This window comes from Corapipo altera, unplaced genomic scaffold, assembly GCF_003945725.1.
Source record: "Corapipo altera isolate COAL_440 unplaced genomic scaffold, ASM394572v1 1b, whole genome shotgun sequence".
Lineage (NCBI taxonomy): Eukaryota > Metazoa > Chordata > Aves > Passeriformes > Pipridae > Corapipo > Corapipo altera.
In genome coordinates, this window is record NW_020884881.1 from 16,245,693 (window position 1) to 16,260,544 (window position 14,852).

At 44.5% G+C, this 14,852-nt stretch overlaps 1 protein-coding gene across 4 annotated transcripts in view; it reads left to right on the forward strand.

The window, feature by feature from the left end:
- Positions 1-14,852, forward strand: part of FRMD4A (FERM domain containing 4A) — a 364,661-nt gene that overhangs the window by 155,777 nt on the left and 194,032 nt on the right. The window lies entirely within an intron of this gene.

The window sequence follows — 14,852 nt, forward strand, 5'->3', positions numbered from 1 at the left end:
ATCTGTCTATACACACACATACATATGACACTGTCTGAAGAAATTCCATTCATGAGGGCTTCCTGGCATGGAGAGGGGCTGTGGTTGTTTTGCCCTGGGTGGCCATAGGAATCTGGATTTGCTGTGCTTCAGCCTCCTCCACCACCCTGAGAAACAGCTGCTCTTCTCCCTCCCCATTTTGTAAAGTCCTGGCAGAGTTAACATCAAAATACCAAGGGCATGAAACTCAATGTGTTTCTAATACCATAACAGTCAGAGGAAGTCAGAGGAAATTACCTTGGATGCTGCAAGTATTCTGGCTCATTCTTCGGCCAGCTAATGATGCACTGGAATTAAGGTCTGAGACAAATTCCTGTATCCAGCCAGACCTAAAGCTAGATATTTGAAGGAGAGGGAATCAAACACTAACAATGAAGAGTCTGAAATGAGGATCAGGTCCCTTGGCCAGTGGTATAAAAGGAGTGTTCGCTGGTGGAATTTGGCAATGGGGGTGATATCCTGAGATGGCCAAGACCACCATGTCCTGGTAAGGATTTGGAGTGGTGGCTGCCAATACCCACGTATTCCACCTCTTAAACTAAGCTGTCAAGAGAGGGGCATTTGAGTGACCTGGGTCTCTATTAATAATAGAGAAATAGCAATAAAATCAGCCGTGATAATTTATCATTTTACTGATAAAGAAACTTAGAGAGAGGGACATACAACCATTTAAGCTGCTGAGTAGAAACACAGCTTTCAGAATCCCAGTTTGGTGATTTGTTCTCTCCAGAGTATAGCACTCCACACAATCACAGATTAATCCAACCATCAAATGTCTGGGGCACAGAACCATGACGCCAAGGATGAAGTGTGCCTTTGGATCTAGTCCTAGCATGCTCTGGCATAGATAGCTGTGAAATTTGTCCATTCTTTGGGCAATTACACTGTTAACCTTCCTATTTTCTCATGGCATCAACGCCATTGTGATAGCTAGTGGCCATTCTGATAGCTAGTACTGAGGACAATCTGGATAAAGGAGGGGTGCAGGAAGATGGCTGTGATGAACTTACTTCAACCACCATTTGCACCGTGAGCCCTGCACACATCAGTCCCCATCCCTGCTGTAATCTAACAAACATTCTTGCAGTTGCTATTGACTCCAGATGTCTGTGTTACATTTTTCTTAATAACCATTGCAATAATAAGACATTATCAACATGTAAAGTGATCCATTAACCTCTATAGCAGCAATAAATTGTGTGGCTTTGCCAGGCTGCCAGGACTTGTTAATCGAAGAGCAAGCAGCAAATTCACACCTGGAGCAGTCACAAATCATACATAATGCAAAAGTGTGGGTGCTAACCTCACCCTCTGCAATATAATGGATGTTTCCATGTGTTTATTTATCAGAGAAATCAGTTCTTTGAAGCAGCTCCTAATGAGCTTCTCTCTGGCAACAAGCATCCTCCAGTTTATCCTCAGCATCCAGTTTGCAGGAGACTTAAAGCCACACTCTCCACCACTGGAGTCAGCATGGGTTTTGCCAGTGCAAAGGGTAGAAGCAGAATCAGACTCCATGACCTGGAGTAAAAGATGAGGTTGCTTAGCAGGATCGTGCTATTAGAGAGATTAAGTTAAGTAGTTGTGCCTCAGGGTTTTTTTAGACGCTTCTGCATCTGAGAAATTAAAAATAATCATACCAGGTCTTTCCAATGAACAATGTCATCCAGCATGAAGTCTCAGGAAGCAAACAACATCAGGTGCCTACAAAGAGCTGCAAGAGCAGGGCAAGTGCACAACCAGAGTCCCCACAGTTATCTTCCAACCACCAGTTCTTTGCACTCAGGGGTTATATGACCCAGAAGCAGTGTCTTCAAATTTGGCAGCCCACAGTAGATGTTCTTTTATGAATTTGTCAGGTCATTTTTTGAACCCAGCTTAGGGATCTGAGTGTCCATGCATAGCTGCCTCAAGAGTGTAGGAGCAGAAGAAAAGCCATGGTGCTGTGCTGCAACCCTGAGCAGTGTCATCAGCCATAGATAACTCCTAATCTTGCTCCCCTGCGAGTCGGGTCGTGCTGTTGACCCTCTGAAAGCCTTTGTGAAACAGAAGAGGTTTGTGGAGCAGCCTGGGCTCAGTCACCCATGCTGAACAACACACAGAAACAAGACGATGAGAACGAAGAACTGGGAGTGTGAATGGCAGGTAGTTAAATACAGCTGCCAAGGGACACAGCAGAACCTCTGAGAGCTGGCGAGGTAGACCATGAGTGGCCAGTTGTCATGTTTATTTTGTAATCAGTGGGGAGACATTGACACTTTCAGGTATCATTCAACCCCCAGTAAAGTAGGCAGCTGAAGCAGGTTTGGTGTCTCAAATCTTGCAAGTGCCCATTTCTTTCCAGCTATGACAAAAGAACTCCAGATGACAAGCTTACATAAGGGGACCAAAGTTAGGAGACATAAATGCCACTCCAAGTGTCTCCTACAGCTGGGATGGGGTGTTGTATGAATAGATAGGAATTACAGGGAGAGAATCCAGGACTCCAAGACTGAAGATCCAGAGAGTCAAACTTTTCACATTTTTTAATCTGTCCAGATAAATCCACACAAAACACAACTAAATTGGGTTTGTATTTTGCCAGTGCTAGCAGTTCTTCTTCCAGCTTTATGCAAACACAGTTTTCTCCTCACTTGAAGAAAAGACATCATTATTTCATGCCTGTGAGACCTCAAATACAAAACAAAACTTGCCTAAAAGGGTGTTTACCAAGTCTGGCAAAGCTTAAAAAAAACCTTCGTAACATCTCTCAGGGGTCTTCTACTTCCCTTTTTTCTTTAGGGACATGTTGGTCTCTTTGCTATCCATGTGGCTTTCTCTTGGGGCAATATAACTCTCTCTCCTTCCCTCACACAGACACATATGCTTTCCCACAATATATTAAGATTAATCAAAGCAGTGTAACAAGGATGAAGTTTTAAAAGAGAGAAAATTACACAGAACAAAGAAGCATTTATCTTCACAGTGTTTGGCATAGTCCATATGTCACATATCCTGTTTAAGGCTGAAATTGAGCTCAAGGCTGAGTACTTTCTACGCCGTGCTGAGTAAACCCCTGTTTCTTCAGGAATTGAAGCAAATCAGTGGTGCTAAGCACCACAGAGGAATAGCCTGCTCAAATTTTAAGATTCGATACTGAGATGCACCAAATATTTGCACGTTCCTTGCAGCCACCAGGATTTGCAAAGACTTTAGAACAGATCCCCAGTAGAAATATTGCGCAGTCATCCCCCAGCTAAGTGCCTGCTATTGTGTGCATCACATCCCGCCTCTGCTGCACAGCCACCATGTGGGAATGTGGTATTGCTGCCAAATATCTCCTCCTTTGTTTATATAAGCCCTGGAAGTCAGAGGTGGCCCCTTCGATCCCTCCGTGATGTTTACAGGGGCGTGTCTTCAGGGCAATGGGGTCAGGCAAGTTCCCTCCCTAATTAATTGCTGTCTCTCTGAGTTATGTGGGAAAAGAGCTGACCTGCCAGCACACTAAAACACAAGGGAAATGTCCTCCCATCTAGAAGAGGCCCTGCTTGCTCTCTGCTGCTGTGGTTCTGGACACGGTTTTCCAGGAGCCCATCTGCCTGGACGGACAGAAGCTGGGACCACTTTCCCCAGCAAGGACCATATACAGGTCAGAGGATGCAGAGGAGAATTGGAGGTGGGATGGAGTCTGCTCTAGGAGAGCCTGCTTGGCAGCAGGTGGGAAAGAGGAAAAGTGCAGGTTGTTCTGCCCTCTTTTCTGAAGACATTTCCTGGGGTGTCGTCATCTATGCCATGATTTTCTTTAGGGGCTGTGCCAAGAACTTGCTGGCTTGGTGGACACACCAGCTGATGGTCTAAGTGCTTGGCTAGATGCAGGCTTAGCAGGTGACATCCTGGGTTTCACACTCTGCTCTGTCAGCCATTCTCCATGACATCCAAAGCTGAGGTACAGAAAGAAACAAATGAGCAGCCACGTGGATATTCATGCTGGACTACTGGTGAATGAGGACATTTGGGAACACCTAATATGACATTCTGGGTTAACCTACAGCAATGTGCATCAGATATGAATTTCTCTGAGTCCAGAAGAGCTTGGTTCTGGGTTTCTGGTTAGGCTTATGCTAGTCAGACCCACTAACATTATCTATGAACTGCAGATGGTTAAACAGCCATGCACAATGTAAATTTGTCACAGGAGCTTAAATTCCCCATCATCTCTGCTGGTACAAGTGGTGGATGTGCTGTGTGTGCAGTCCAACACCATGTTGATCACTACGTAATCCAGAGCACCAAAACAGAGTAAAACAAACCAAGGATCTCCGTTCAAATATAGAGCTGACCTTCATGTTGAGCGTGTATTGCTGCACCCAGCAAAGGCACTCACTACGCTGCTTGCCCAGAGGAGACAGGGATGTGATGGTCTGCGTGGCCTCAGATGTGACACTGCACTGCCACACACAGGGGAAGCCCCCAAGCTTTCTGTGACTGGGAACTGCAAACAGCCCCTCTCACCCTTGCAAGCTGCTGGGTTATTGCCAACTCTGATGGAATGGAGCTGCACTCCGTGTGTTTTCCCACATCCCTCCCCAGGCTAGTGTGATCATAACATTTCTCTGTAAAACACCATGTAAGACTGGAAAATTGTTTGGCTTTTTTTAACTTAAAGGCAAGCTGGATTTGTGATGACAACCTGGGCGCATCTTTCACTCCCAACAAGGCAGTTTCCTTTACAGTCTGATTCTGAGTGCAGTAAAACATAAACTAAATAACTATAGGGTTTGCAGCCCCAAAGCACCTCTCTGTTTTCCTCATCTTCCCAACAAATCAATTAGAGAGGATTTCTTTACTACTGGGAAGTAAGAAATTCCATGAAGATTAATAGGAGCTCCTAAAGAGCTCGAATAGAAGTGGTTTCCCTATCAGGACTCCAAGGAAGAATTTGTCTTTGCTACTACGGACCATAGACATCATCCAGGGTGGAAAATACTGCCAGGAGCTGCAAGTTATCCTTGTTTTCCCCTCAGTCTGTTTCCATACTTCTGTCTTCATCGAATACAGAACTTAAGGGGATTTTTCTGTACTGAATGACTTTTCAAATTTACAGTACAATGTCTTATTGATGGATCGGATAGATACCACACACTGCATGTCAGTCTGTGCCACTGCTGTAGCTGCTTTCCATTCACTGATCTCTGCTGGGAATATCCTGACTTGAAACTTGACTCCCACATTGCCAGTATAAGACACTCTTTGCAGCAGTAAATTATTCCTCTCTCCTTTTCATTAAAACCCGAAAATCAAATCTAGTCTAAATAGCAATCTATTGGATATACTTTCCTCTGATGCATTGTTGCCGCAAACCACTGTTCCTGGCAGCCTGTAATTAGTACTGAAAAGCATCCACTGCTTTAAAGAGTTAGTAAATACAGTGTGTCCCTTTTGAGGGTCTGCAGGGGCAAGGCCGGGACATTCCCTTTGAATACTTGGGGTTTTATTTCCTACTGTGCTCTTCAGTCAGAGGTTATCTCTGCAGACAATGCAGATAAAGAAGCCTCGGTGATGAGCCTGGTCATCCTAATCTGCCATCTGCAGCCAGCTACATGGGAAAGGGAGTTCTCCAGAGGCAAATCCAGAATTTGATGGGCTGAATTGCCCTTGGATGTGCTTACATGTGCCACAAACACCTAAACTCCCTCTCTGGGAAAAACTAGAAAGACCCTCGTGGGAGCATGTTTTACATTATCTACCCATAGGCAACCTATCAAACAAGTCTTAACAGACTGCCCTCTACACTTGCCCACCAATATGCCTTACACCACTCTAAAAATATAAAGCCAACATCTCATCCTTCTGGATAGGTCCACAGTCCTGATGATTATTGTTTGACCTCCTGTCTCCAGGTTCATACCATCTGGGAAATGAGGAATATGTCAGAAGAAAGTGCTATAATGGGTTCAGGTCTCCAGCTTTATGTGCAGGGTACCCACAGAGTTGTACCTGGGGTGCAGTACAGTGAGGGACCGAGGAGTCAGGCCTGATGGGATATGCAGGGATCTTGTTGGAACTGGTTCCAATAACATGCAAATGGGTGGATTTATTCTACTTTTCACATGTGCAAGAGGTTTTCTGTAAAGAAGAATACTTTTATTATTATTCAGCTGCCTTGAGCAATGCAAAGATTTGCATTTCATTGGCAGGATCTAAAAATCTAGGCAAAAAAACTTGTGGTTTGTGGAAATGATTAAATGAATGCTCCCCTTTCCCCTACAGAGCAAATCAGCTTGTGGTGCTTCACACTGATAACACTGCACTGTCTCTGTCTGGTCCCAGAGCCTGACTTATAGACACAAGTGGAGATGTGTGTTATGACTCTTTGTCCCCTCTAGTGGATAAATTTCTATCTACAGAGCTGTCTTTTCCATGAGTTGGACCTGCAGGAGACAGTGCTTCCAGGAATATGAGAGCTCCTGGGGACAGGGGCTGGTTTGGGCAGGAGCCCCACCCAGGGCTTTGGGTCAGGTGAGCAGGGACATCTTTGCCACTCTGCTCTTGTATAAAGCACTCACCCCCGAGGTCCTGGCTCAGGTATGACTCAGTTTTTATTCAGGAAAAGCTCCCAGTAAGGCCAGTTTCTGTCTCCTTGGCCCTCTTTCTCCACCAGCCAATCCCCAGTGGCTCTGCTGACACGGCCGAAGGTTCCCCGTGAGCAGCTGGGAAACACCAGACACCTCGTGCTTGAAAAAACAGGTAGTCAGGCTGTGAGATAGCAGGGGAGCGTTAACAATCATAAAAATAAAACCTGCAAGAGCAAAGACCCTAACTCTGCACCTATTGCACATAAAGAACCTATATAAGTCAGTCATGCTTAAGATATTTCCATCTTTTCCTGTCTCTTTCACTCTCCTTGGCAAGACACATATGGAACTAATTAGGAACAAAGGCCAATTGTTTTAATATTTAGCGTTTACCACATCAAGCTGCAGGTTTTTTTCTTTGACTGGTTTTAATGCATGTGCATATGCTGAGCAGGCACAGAATTTCTCTTTTTTATTTGAAATGGTTGCTTTAATGTCATGTCCCTAACACCTCCATCCTGGCTTTTGGACTTGGATCAAAACAAAGTATTTTTAGTTTTGCATTAAAATGAGAACAATACATGGAGGAAGGGCTTGGCTCCCCAGCTCAGCAGATTTTGCTCTCCCAGCTAGACTGCTTCAAGGAAAAGAACATGGGCCAACATCTTTTCCATTTTACTAAGCAAATTCAAAGTGCCACTATGGAATTGCCGGATTGAGAAGCTCCCACTTTGCACACATTAAACTGCATCTGGACCAATACCTGTAACAGAGCATGGAAACGAACACAACATCCTACACACATTGCTATAAGAGCACAGGATTATACCTGGCTGCTTTGGGACAACTCCAGGTGTTGTAGAAAGACTGTGGGAAGGGAAAGTATTTTTCTCCTTTCCAGAACACATGTGTACAATTTAAAGTGTAAATACAGTCTCAAACTTTACTTCCAGAGAAAGAAAATATAGTTATTTACTAGCCTCTAAAGTGGCTTTATAAGAGAAAAAAACGAAGTAGGCATTGAGAGTGACTTTGTGAAGTGACACTTCACAATTATAGACTGTAATATAATCATTTTTATAAATTAATAAATAAGTACACATAGAAGCTGTGGGTATGACCCATCAGGCTTTCACTGATATGGATGTGTACAGATGTGAGTGTGAGTGGTGCTGTCTGTTCTCTGTGCTCACACTTGCACATCACTGTACCACACAGACCATGCAGCCCATGTCCAGGAGTACTCAGTTTAGCTGAGCAGCCCAGAGGATCTGTCCGAGCCCTGTGCTCTGGGTATGTGTCTTCCAACCTCTAGGAGAGAGGAATATCTGAATCTAGGAATTAGCATTAATCTCTGCACCAGATGGTGATACACCAGATATTCTTTTTAAGGTGAACATGTGATCTACTGTACAGCAAACCAGAGGGGTCTGCAGTCACATGGCAAAACGTATAATAACTCAGATAGAGCTTTGATTAGACAACTGACCTGGTTACCATCTGTAGCAACAAGAAGCGAGCTTGACATTTTTGGAACATTCTCCCCAGAAGCTTAATTCTTCCACCTCTATGGCACAGCAATCCTGCTGAGCAAACTACGCCGACAAAACAGAAGGAAGCTAAAGATATGCTGCTTGAAGCATGTCGTTAAGGTTACAGGGCTTGGGGTTTCCTCTTTTTTATTTTTTTTTTCTCTGTTTCCCCCCTCCTTCTTTCAGACAAGCCACATCTTGACTCATATGGTCTGATGTGAAAACCCACTCAGCTATTTGATAGTTGGGAAATCTAGATGAGACTGTAAGTTATTTCAAGGGAAGCCAGTGTGTGCCGTGAACTCTCTCTCACACACACACGTGCGCGGGGCAGCTCCACACTATGGTAGTACAGACAGCTGTGACTCCGGGTAGGACCCGAAGACTTTTATTCAAAATACCGTATGGATCACTGAGGAGGCGCAGTGTGGAAAGGGTAAGCCATGATTTCTTTGTGCTGAATGCATGCCCAGAGGATGGGAAGGGTACTATTTGATAGCAGTTGTCTGTCCTGTTAGCAGTCAGAGCTAATAGGGATTATGTCATGGTGTGTAGAAATTACTATTGGTGCATGTCATGATGTGTGGGAATTACTATTGGTGGGATCTGTGTGGTGATGAATGGGAATTAATACTTGTCAAAGTCTGTGTGATAACTTAGGGTAGAAATTGGTGCCAGCAGGAACAGTTAGATAACATACAGCAAATGTAACTAGTTATAGACTCTGTGGTAATACTTAGGGGTAATAATTTCTGAAAAACATAATTTCTAATAATGAATACTCACTGAGAGAGCATGATGGCATACAGCAGCACCGACCTGTAGCAGTGGGGTGTAAATAATAAAAATAAAAGTCAAATAATGAACACCAGTGGGAAGCTCAGGGTGGTGTTAAAGGGTTTGTGTAAGTAAGCACAGATGAAGATGCTCACGAGTGTTGCAGCTGAGATTTTCAGTGAGCAGTGGTGGCAATATGGGCTCTGCAGTGCACAGTGTGTCTCTCTGATCAGTGCCAGCTGAAGTGACACCACTGGCTGTCCCTTGCTAGCCAAGACAACTTTCTTGCAGCAGCAGGCATAGCAGGGGGCCCTGGGGAAGGTATAATTTTGTCATTAATTACCCGAAGGCACATCACCTCAGCAGCAGTGCCCAGGGAACCAGGGGGTCCCATTGCTTTGAAGGATTGATGAGCTGGCAAAGAGGGGATGGCTGGGACAGGGGTCTCATCTCAGAGAATGATGAACACTAGCGGAGCACACACTGAGCGCACATCTGGCACACATCAGGCACTTCAGGCTGCCTTTGCCTGGTACGCTGTCTCTGACAGAGCTGGCTGGGGCAGCACACCCCCCCAGGGGACAAGGACTCCTTGCACATCCCCTCCACTTGTCACTGCTTAAATGTCCTGAAACAGTGCTCAGCTCAAGGGAGTGGGCACACTCTGCACACTCCTGCCTGTAGGGAGTTTGGGCTGAGTGCCTCAGGGATGGGTAAGGGGTGCTGCACTCACTGATACATGGCTGGTACCATGTGTAGAAGCTCTACAAGACTAGATTGGCTCAGAGTTGCTCCCTTCACCCAGGACAGAGGGAAACTTTTGCTTGAAGCAATTGTTTTGTTGAAAAGCAGTTTGGTGGCTGCTGAACCCACCTGTGAGTTTGCTTCAAGTTAGTTGCATGTGATACTCCAAAAAAAAAATCTGCATTTGGACATTTCAAACTAATTTTTTTTACATTTTTCTTTCAAAAAGAGTGTAGTTCCATTTGGATTAATTCCTTCATTTCTTTAAGGAATATGAGAAAAATCTCAAAATTAAAAGCAGGTCGAAAACTGTTTTGGTTAAACATAAAGCATTTTTGTTGATTGTTTTTCTTTCATCTCCATTTGGCAGAAGGGAAAGCAGAATAACTTTGTGTCAACCTGAAAAATATTTTCTTTGCCTTTCCAGTCTGTCAAGCAAACCAAAGATAATCAATTATTCACACAGCTTTGGTCTGCTATTGTTTGATTGTCAGTTGTTGCTTTGGAGAGCATTCAGAAATGTCCTTTGTGGTAAATTTGGGCTTTGTGGTTCAAGATGCTGTTTCTGAGAGGGACTCAGGGCAGGCAGCCTTGCTGCCTTAACCTGCCTTGGGGTTAGGTTTTATTTGTGTCCCCTGTACCGCGCCCAGCACTACTGTGGCATTCATGAGGGTTCTCCTGCAAGAGTAGCACTACTGCCTCTGGAGGTGGGTTGGTGTCTGGTGGTTTTCAGCTGCTCTTGCAAGTGTGGGGAGGCAGAGAGTGTGGTGTCTTCTTCAAAGAGGGCTTCCCACAAGGAGGTAGATGATTTTTCATCCAGACAAAGCTCTCAGCTCCTGGAGGGCCACCACCTTCTGCTGCCACTGGCCACAGGGGCTCCCTCCCTGTCTGGAACAGCTCATGCTTTTATGCAGACCATACCTGAGACTGATTATCCCGGAGACTCATCATAGAATCACAGAATCATAGAATGATTTGGGTTGGAAGGAACCTTAAAAATCATCTCATTTCAAAACCCCTGCCATGGGCAGAATGCCAGACACTAGATCAGGTTTCTCAGGACCCCATGAAACCTGACCTTGAACACTTCCACGGATGGGGCATCCACAGCTTCTCTGGGCAGCCTGTTCCAGTGTCTCACTACCCTCACAGTAAAGAATTTCTTCCTAACATCTAATCTATATCTCTTCTCTTTTAGTTTAAAACCATTCTCCCTTGTTCTATCACTATTTGATAGTCATATAACTGCAGAAAATGGGAGACCACTCTCCTCCATGCACGCACACATCCCCTCTGGAAACACACTATCCATACTGACCTGTCTGAACAACAGCTGCCAGAGCCTTAGCTTTGCTCTGTGTATTAGTCCATGTGGTGGAGAGGTGTGAAAACTAGCAATATTCTCTCACAGGGTATTTCCAGGACATAACCCCACAGTGGCAGCAAGGGAGACCATGGATATACCTTCAGAAGGAGGTGTTGGAGAATGTCAGTATTTATACAGGAGGCAAGAACGGATGCATAAGGATGACCAGCACTGCAGGGAACTTGGCAGTGTGTACACACTTCACAGCTCCACTATACACAGCCCAAGTGATCAGCCGCTGTTAGAGGGGTTTGTGTTGTTTTATTTTCACTCACATCTACAGTTTATTTCTCTCCTTCCCACTTCTTGACCTAAGGCTGGGGTGGTTTAGGCTTCTTCTCAGGCAAATGCTGGAGCCTTGCTATAAGGGTTGCCAGAGGTTTTGATGGGATGGTTTTTGTAACCACTTTTTTATCCTGAATCTCTGTCCTTGCTGTTTTTCTTTCTGCCTCACCACAGAACTGCCCCATTAGGCTTCTGGCTTATGAGATTCTGGTCAACCTGGCTGAAGCACACATAGTGCCCTCTCTCCCTGGAATCCCCTGCCAGCTAGAGATGGCAGGGCAGATCCTCTGCACTTGGAGTTTTGAAGCCACACAGAATCTGTTTCTAAGTTCAGAGTCCACAAAATCCCACTGCAGCAGGGAAAGAGCCCATAATACAGTCCCGAGTGAGCAGGTTTCACATGGAAAGCCTGAGATGTGAGAGATCTGTGCAATGCACCCAGCAGAAGAGATGGTTTTGTAAAGGCCAAGGCAAGTCCAAATAAAAAAGGGCAGTGTTTAATTTTAGTAGGTATGACATAGAGACCACCAAATGTGTCAGCTGAGGCAGAATTAAGCATTGTGCCACAGGACACACCAGCAGCCAGTGTCAGGATTGACATGAGTTGGGTTCATCTAATTAAATGCTGATGTCTATGAGGTGTGTCCATCCTGACCAGCACCTTGGGTTGCCTTTGGGATCACTGCAGAGGCAGTCAAAATACTCTGCAAGGGTTGCAGAGGAGGTCCCCTGAACACCCACGTTTGGCTGAATTAATAACCCGTTAAACCTCAGCCAGCTCTACTTTTGCCAGCACATACAGGGACACCTCAGTCAGAAGAGGTTCCCCCTCCACAAAAACAGGAAACATGAATCCCATCCCTAACACAGTATTTCTCAGCACAGAGCCCTCCTCATCAGACCTTCCCTCCTTGGATCTCCTTCCCCCCTTGGATCTCCTTCCCCCTACTAGTACTGCATGTTAAATGTGCAGTCCCTTCTCCCTCTGCATTATTAATGTGAGACAGTTTATGCCTCCAAGCTATGTTTATTATATCCATGTGCTGCGGATGTGTGTGAGAAGAAGATGAATAAACTCCCGCTAATGTCTAACAAATGCCTAGCACCATTCAGAGATCTCTTTCTGCTGCTTCGAGGCACTGGTAAAGAAGAGTACAATTTACTCCCTCTCTCAAGAACTCACTGGCTATTTTCCAGCCACAGGAATGTTTCTCACCACAAACACAAGGCATTGTTTTTGCGAGTTAAAAAGCCTAGAGAAAACATGCAGCTTTCTTGTATTAAAGAAGAGTAAGTCTGCCCTCTCTTCTGCCTTTGAGGCTCAAAGGATGGCATTACAGAGATTGTGTAAAAAAGAAGGCCATCTCCAGGCTAAATGAAGTCCTGTAAGAAACAAATCAAACTGGGAGAGATCTGGCTGGAAAAGCCATTTTAAATTGGGTTTTGCAGTTTGCGTCTCAGCTTTAGGTCCCAGTTCTCAGCTATGGTAAATTAAAGGTCTTGTGCCCAGTTGTGTCAGTGGATGCTTGCAGCTCAGGAGGATTTTAGTCCAGATTGCTTTTTTTATTTCTTGTGCTTCCAAAGAAGATAAGTTAAGATTAAAAATATGGCCAAAGCCCCAAGCCACAGCTCCACTGTCTGTTACACAAGCGTAAATCTACACCAGCACAGAGCTGGGACTGCTATTTACCTATGACACTTCCTCTCTGGATGGATATCCATGAACACTCATTCATACCATGACTTTAAAACACACCAGGCAGAGATAAATCTGTAAATGGATATTTATTACCACAGAAAACAGATGGCAGAAGAAAAAGCTCCCATGTTCTTATCCCAAGCTGCAAGCACGTTAAGAATGCAGCAGGAAACGTCATTCCTCCTATAAATAAATTTCTCTTGAGAAGAGAGAACCCAGGGCTGAAAAAAAAAAAAAGTCAGTCTTTCTGCTCTGCAAGCCAAGTCTGAGGCAGGTTTTCCCACGCTACTCTGCAGCTTATGGCGACCTTTGCTTTTGGCAAGAGAGGATATTGCCTCCAAGCAAATCCAGCAAAAGAGTTTGAGGATGTCTTGCTGCTGCACAAACCAACCAGCACTTTTATTATTCTGAGTTGCTGATTTTCTTTTTCTAGTAGACAAAGTATAATTCAGCATTCAGCTTGTTATTAATTATTTCTCTGGGATGGATTCAAGAGCAAAGTGGTGGGAAACCTCTCACACCAAGGGTTGCAGTGCAGGGTCTAACGGGGTGGAACAAGGCAGATCTTGTAACATTCATGCTGGAGTGGTCCTTGTCTGTGAAACCCTTCGTGCAGGCTCTGTGAGTGATGCTGTGAGCACTTGCTCTGACACCACAACTAAGCGAGCGCTTTAAGGGAAGCTGATCTTTCCAGTTCATGCTATTTACTTGAAAGCTCTTACTCTGGCATGCAGATCCTGCAGACCTTTGCTTAGCACTTTCACTGACATTTTTTGGACAGGTCTCTTACCTTGACAGCATCACTACCAATCGGATAAACTGGCGAGGTGACAGCAGAGTTACTCAGATACTGTGGATAACAAAGAGTAGATGTTTGAGTGTGGAAGTTGCCAAACACAGAAGAAAGACCTTGAAGTAAGGAATTCCTGTTTTCTTAGCTTTTTTCTGGAAGTTACCCAAGTCGCAAGGTGATGAAAAATTATTCACCAGCCCTATAGACCAATAATTGTATCTAAATAAAAAAACTGAGATCTTAATCTTAAGATCTTTGCTAATCTTAAGTAGCAAAGCTGTCACCTGTGTAATGCTCTGATATAATCACTTGTGACTGCTGAAACATCAATTTTATCTACTTCATCTGAGCTTTATCTTTTCTGACCTGTTCACAAGTATTTTGGAGGAATTGGTTTAATTTGAACCCTACCTAGACAGATAAATTCTTAGTCCACCTCTCAGGTGTCTGGAAGTTGTAATATTTTGTGACACTTCTAAAAGGTGTAACAAATCAAAACAGACTTCTCTGTGAAATGGATCAGGAGCTGTGCCAGACTTCATCCCCCCAAAAAGCATGCAGGTTAACAGTGCAAGAGGTGAGAGCATGGCAAATACTAATGGATAGTGACTGGTGAACTCTGAAGAATTTGGAACCAGGGTACTGCTCAAATTGGCTTTCAAATGGTTAGAGTTTAATTGAATTATCAAGCACTCTTGAGGCCTGGAGACCTCAATAGCAGAGGTTCTGCTGTGAAAGTTCCAGTGCTTCAGATTCTTATTTTGATGAGAAAATGAAAAGCTTTTTTCATTAAAATTTGGCATTTGTTGCCTTCATGTTGGCCAAACCCTGGGACAAAAAGGACAAGCTACAGGACAGAGTCTGGGAGCCAGAAATGAGACAAATGTTTTGGATTTGGGTGAAGGGAATGGGGGAATCATATGAATCCAGTTATAAAACTTTGAGGGGGTGAAAAGGCTCCTCTAGTTCATGGATCCTTTTGGCTAATAAGCCTGCTCAAAAGGTTTTTTCAGGTAACTGGTACCATGCCCAGATCATACTCCCAGCAGCAGCCCAAAGCTCA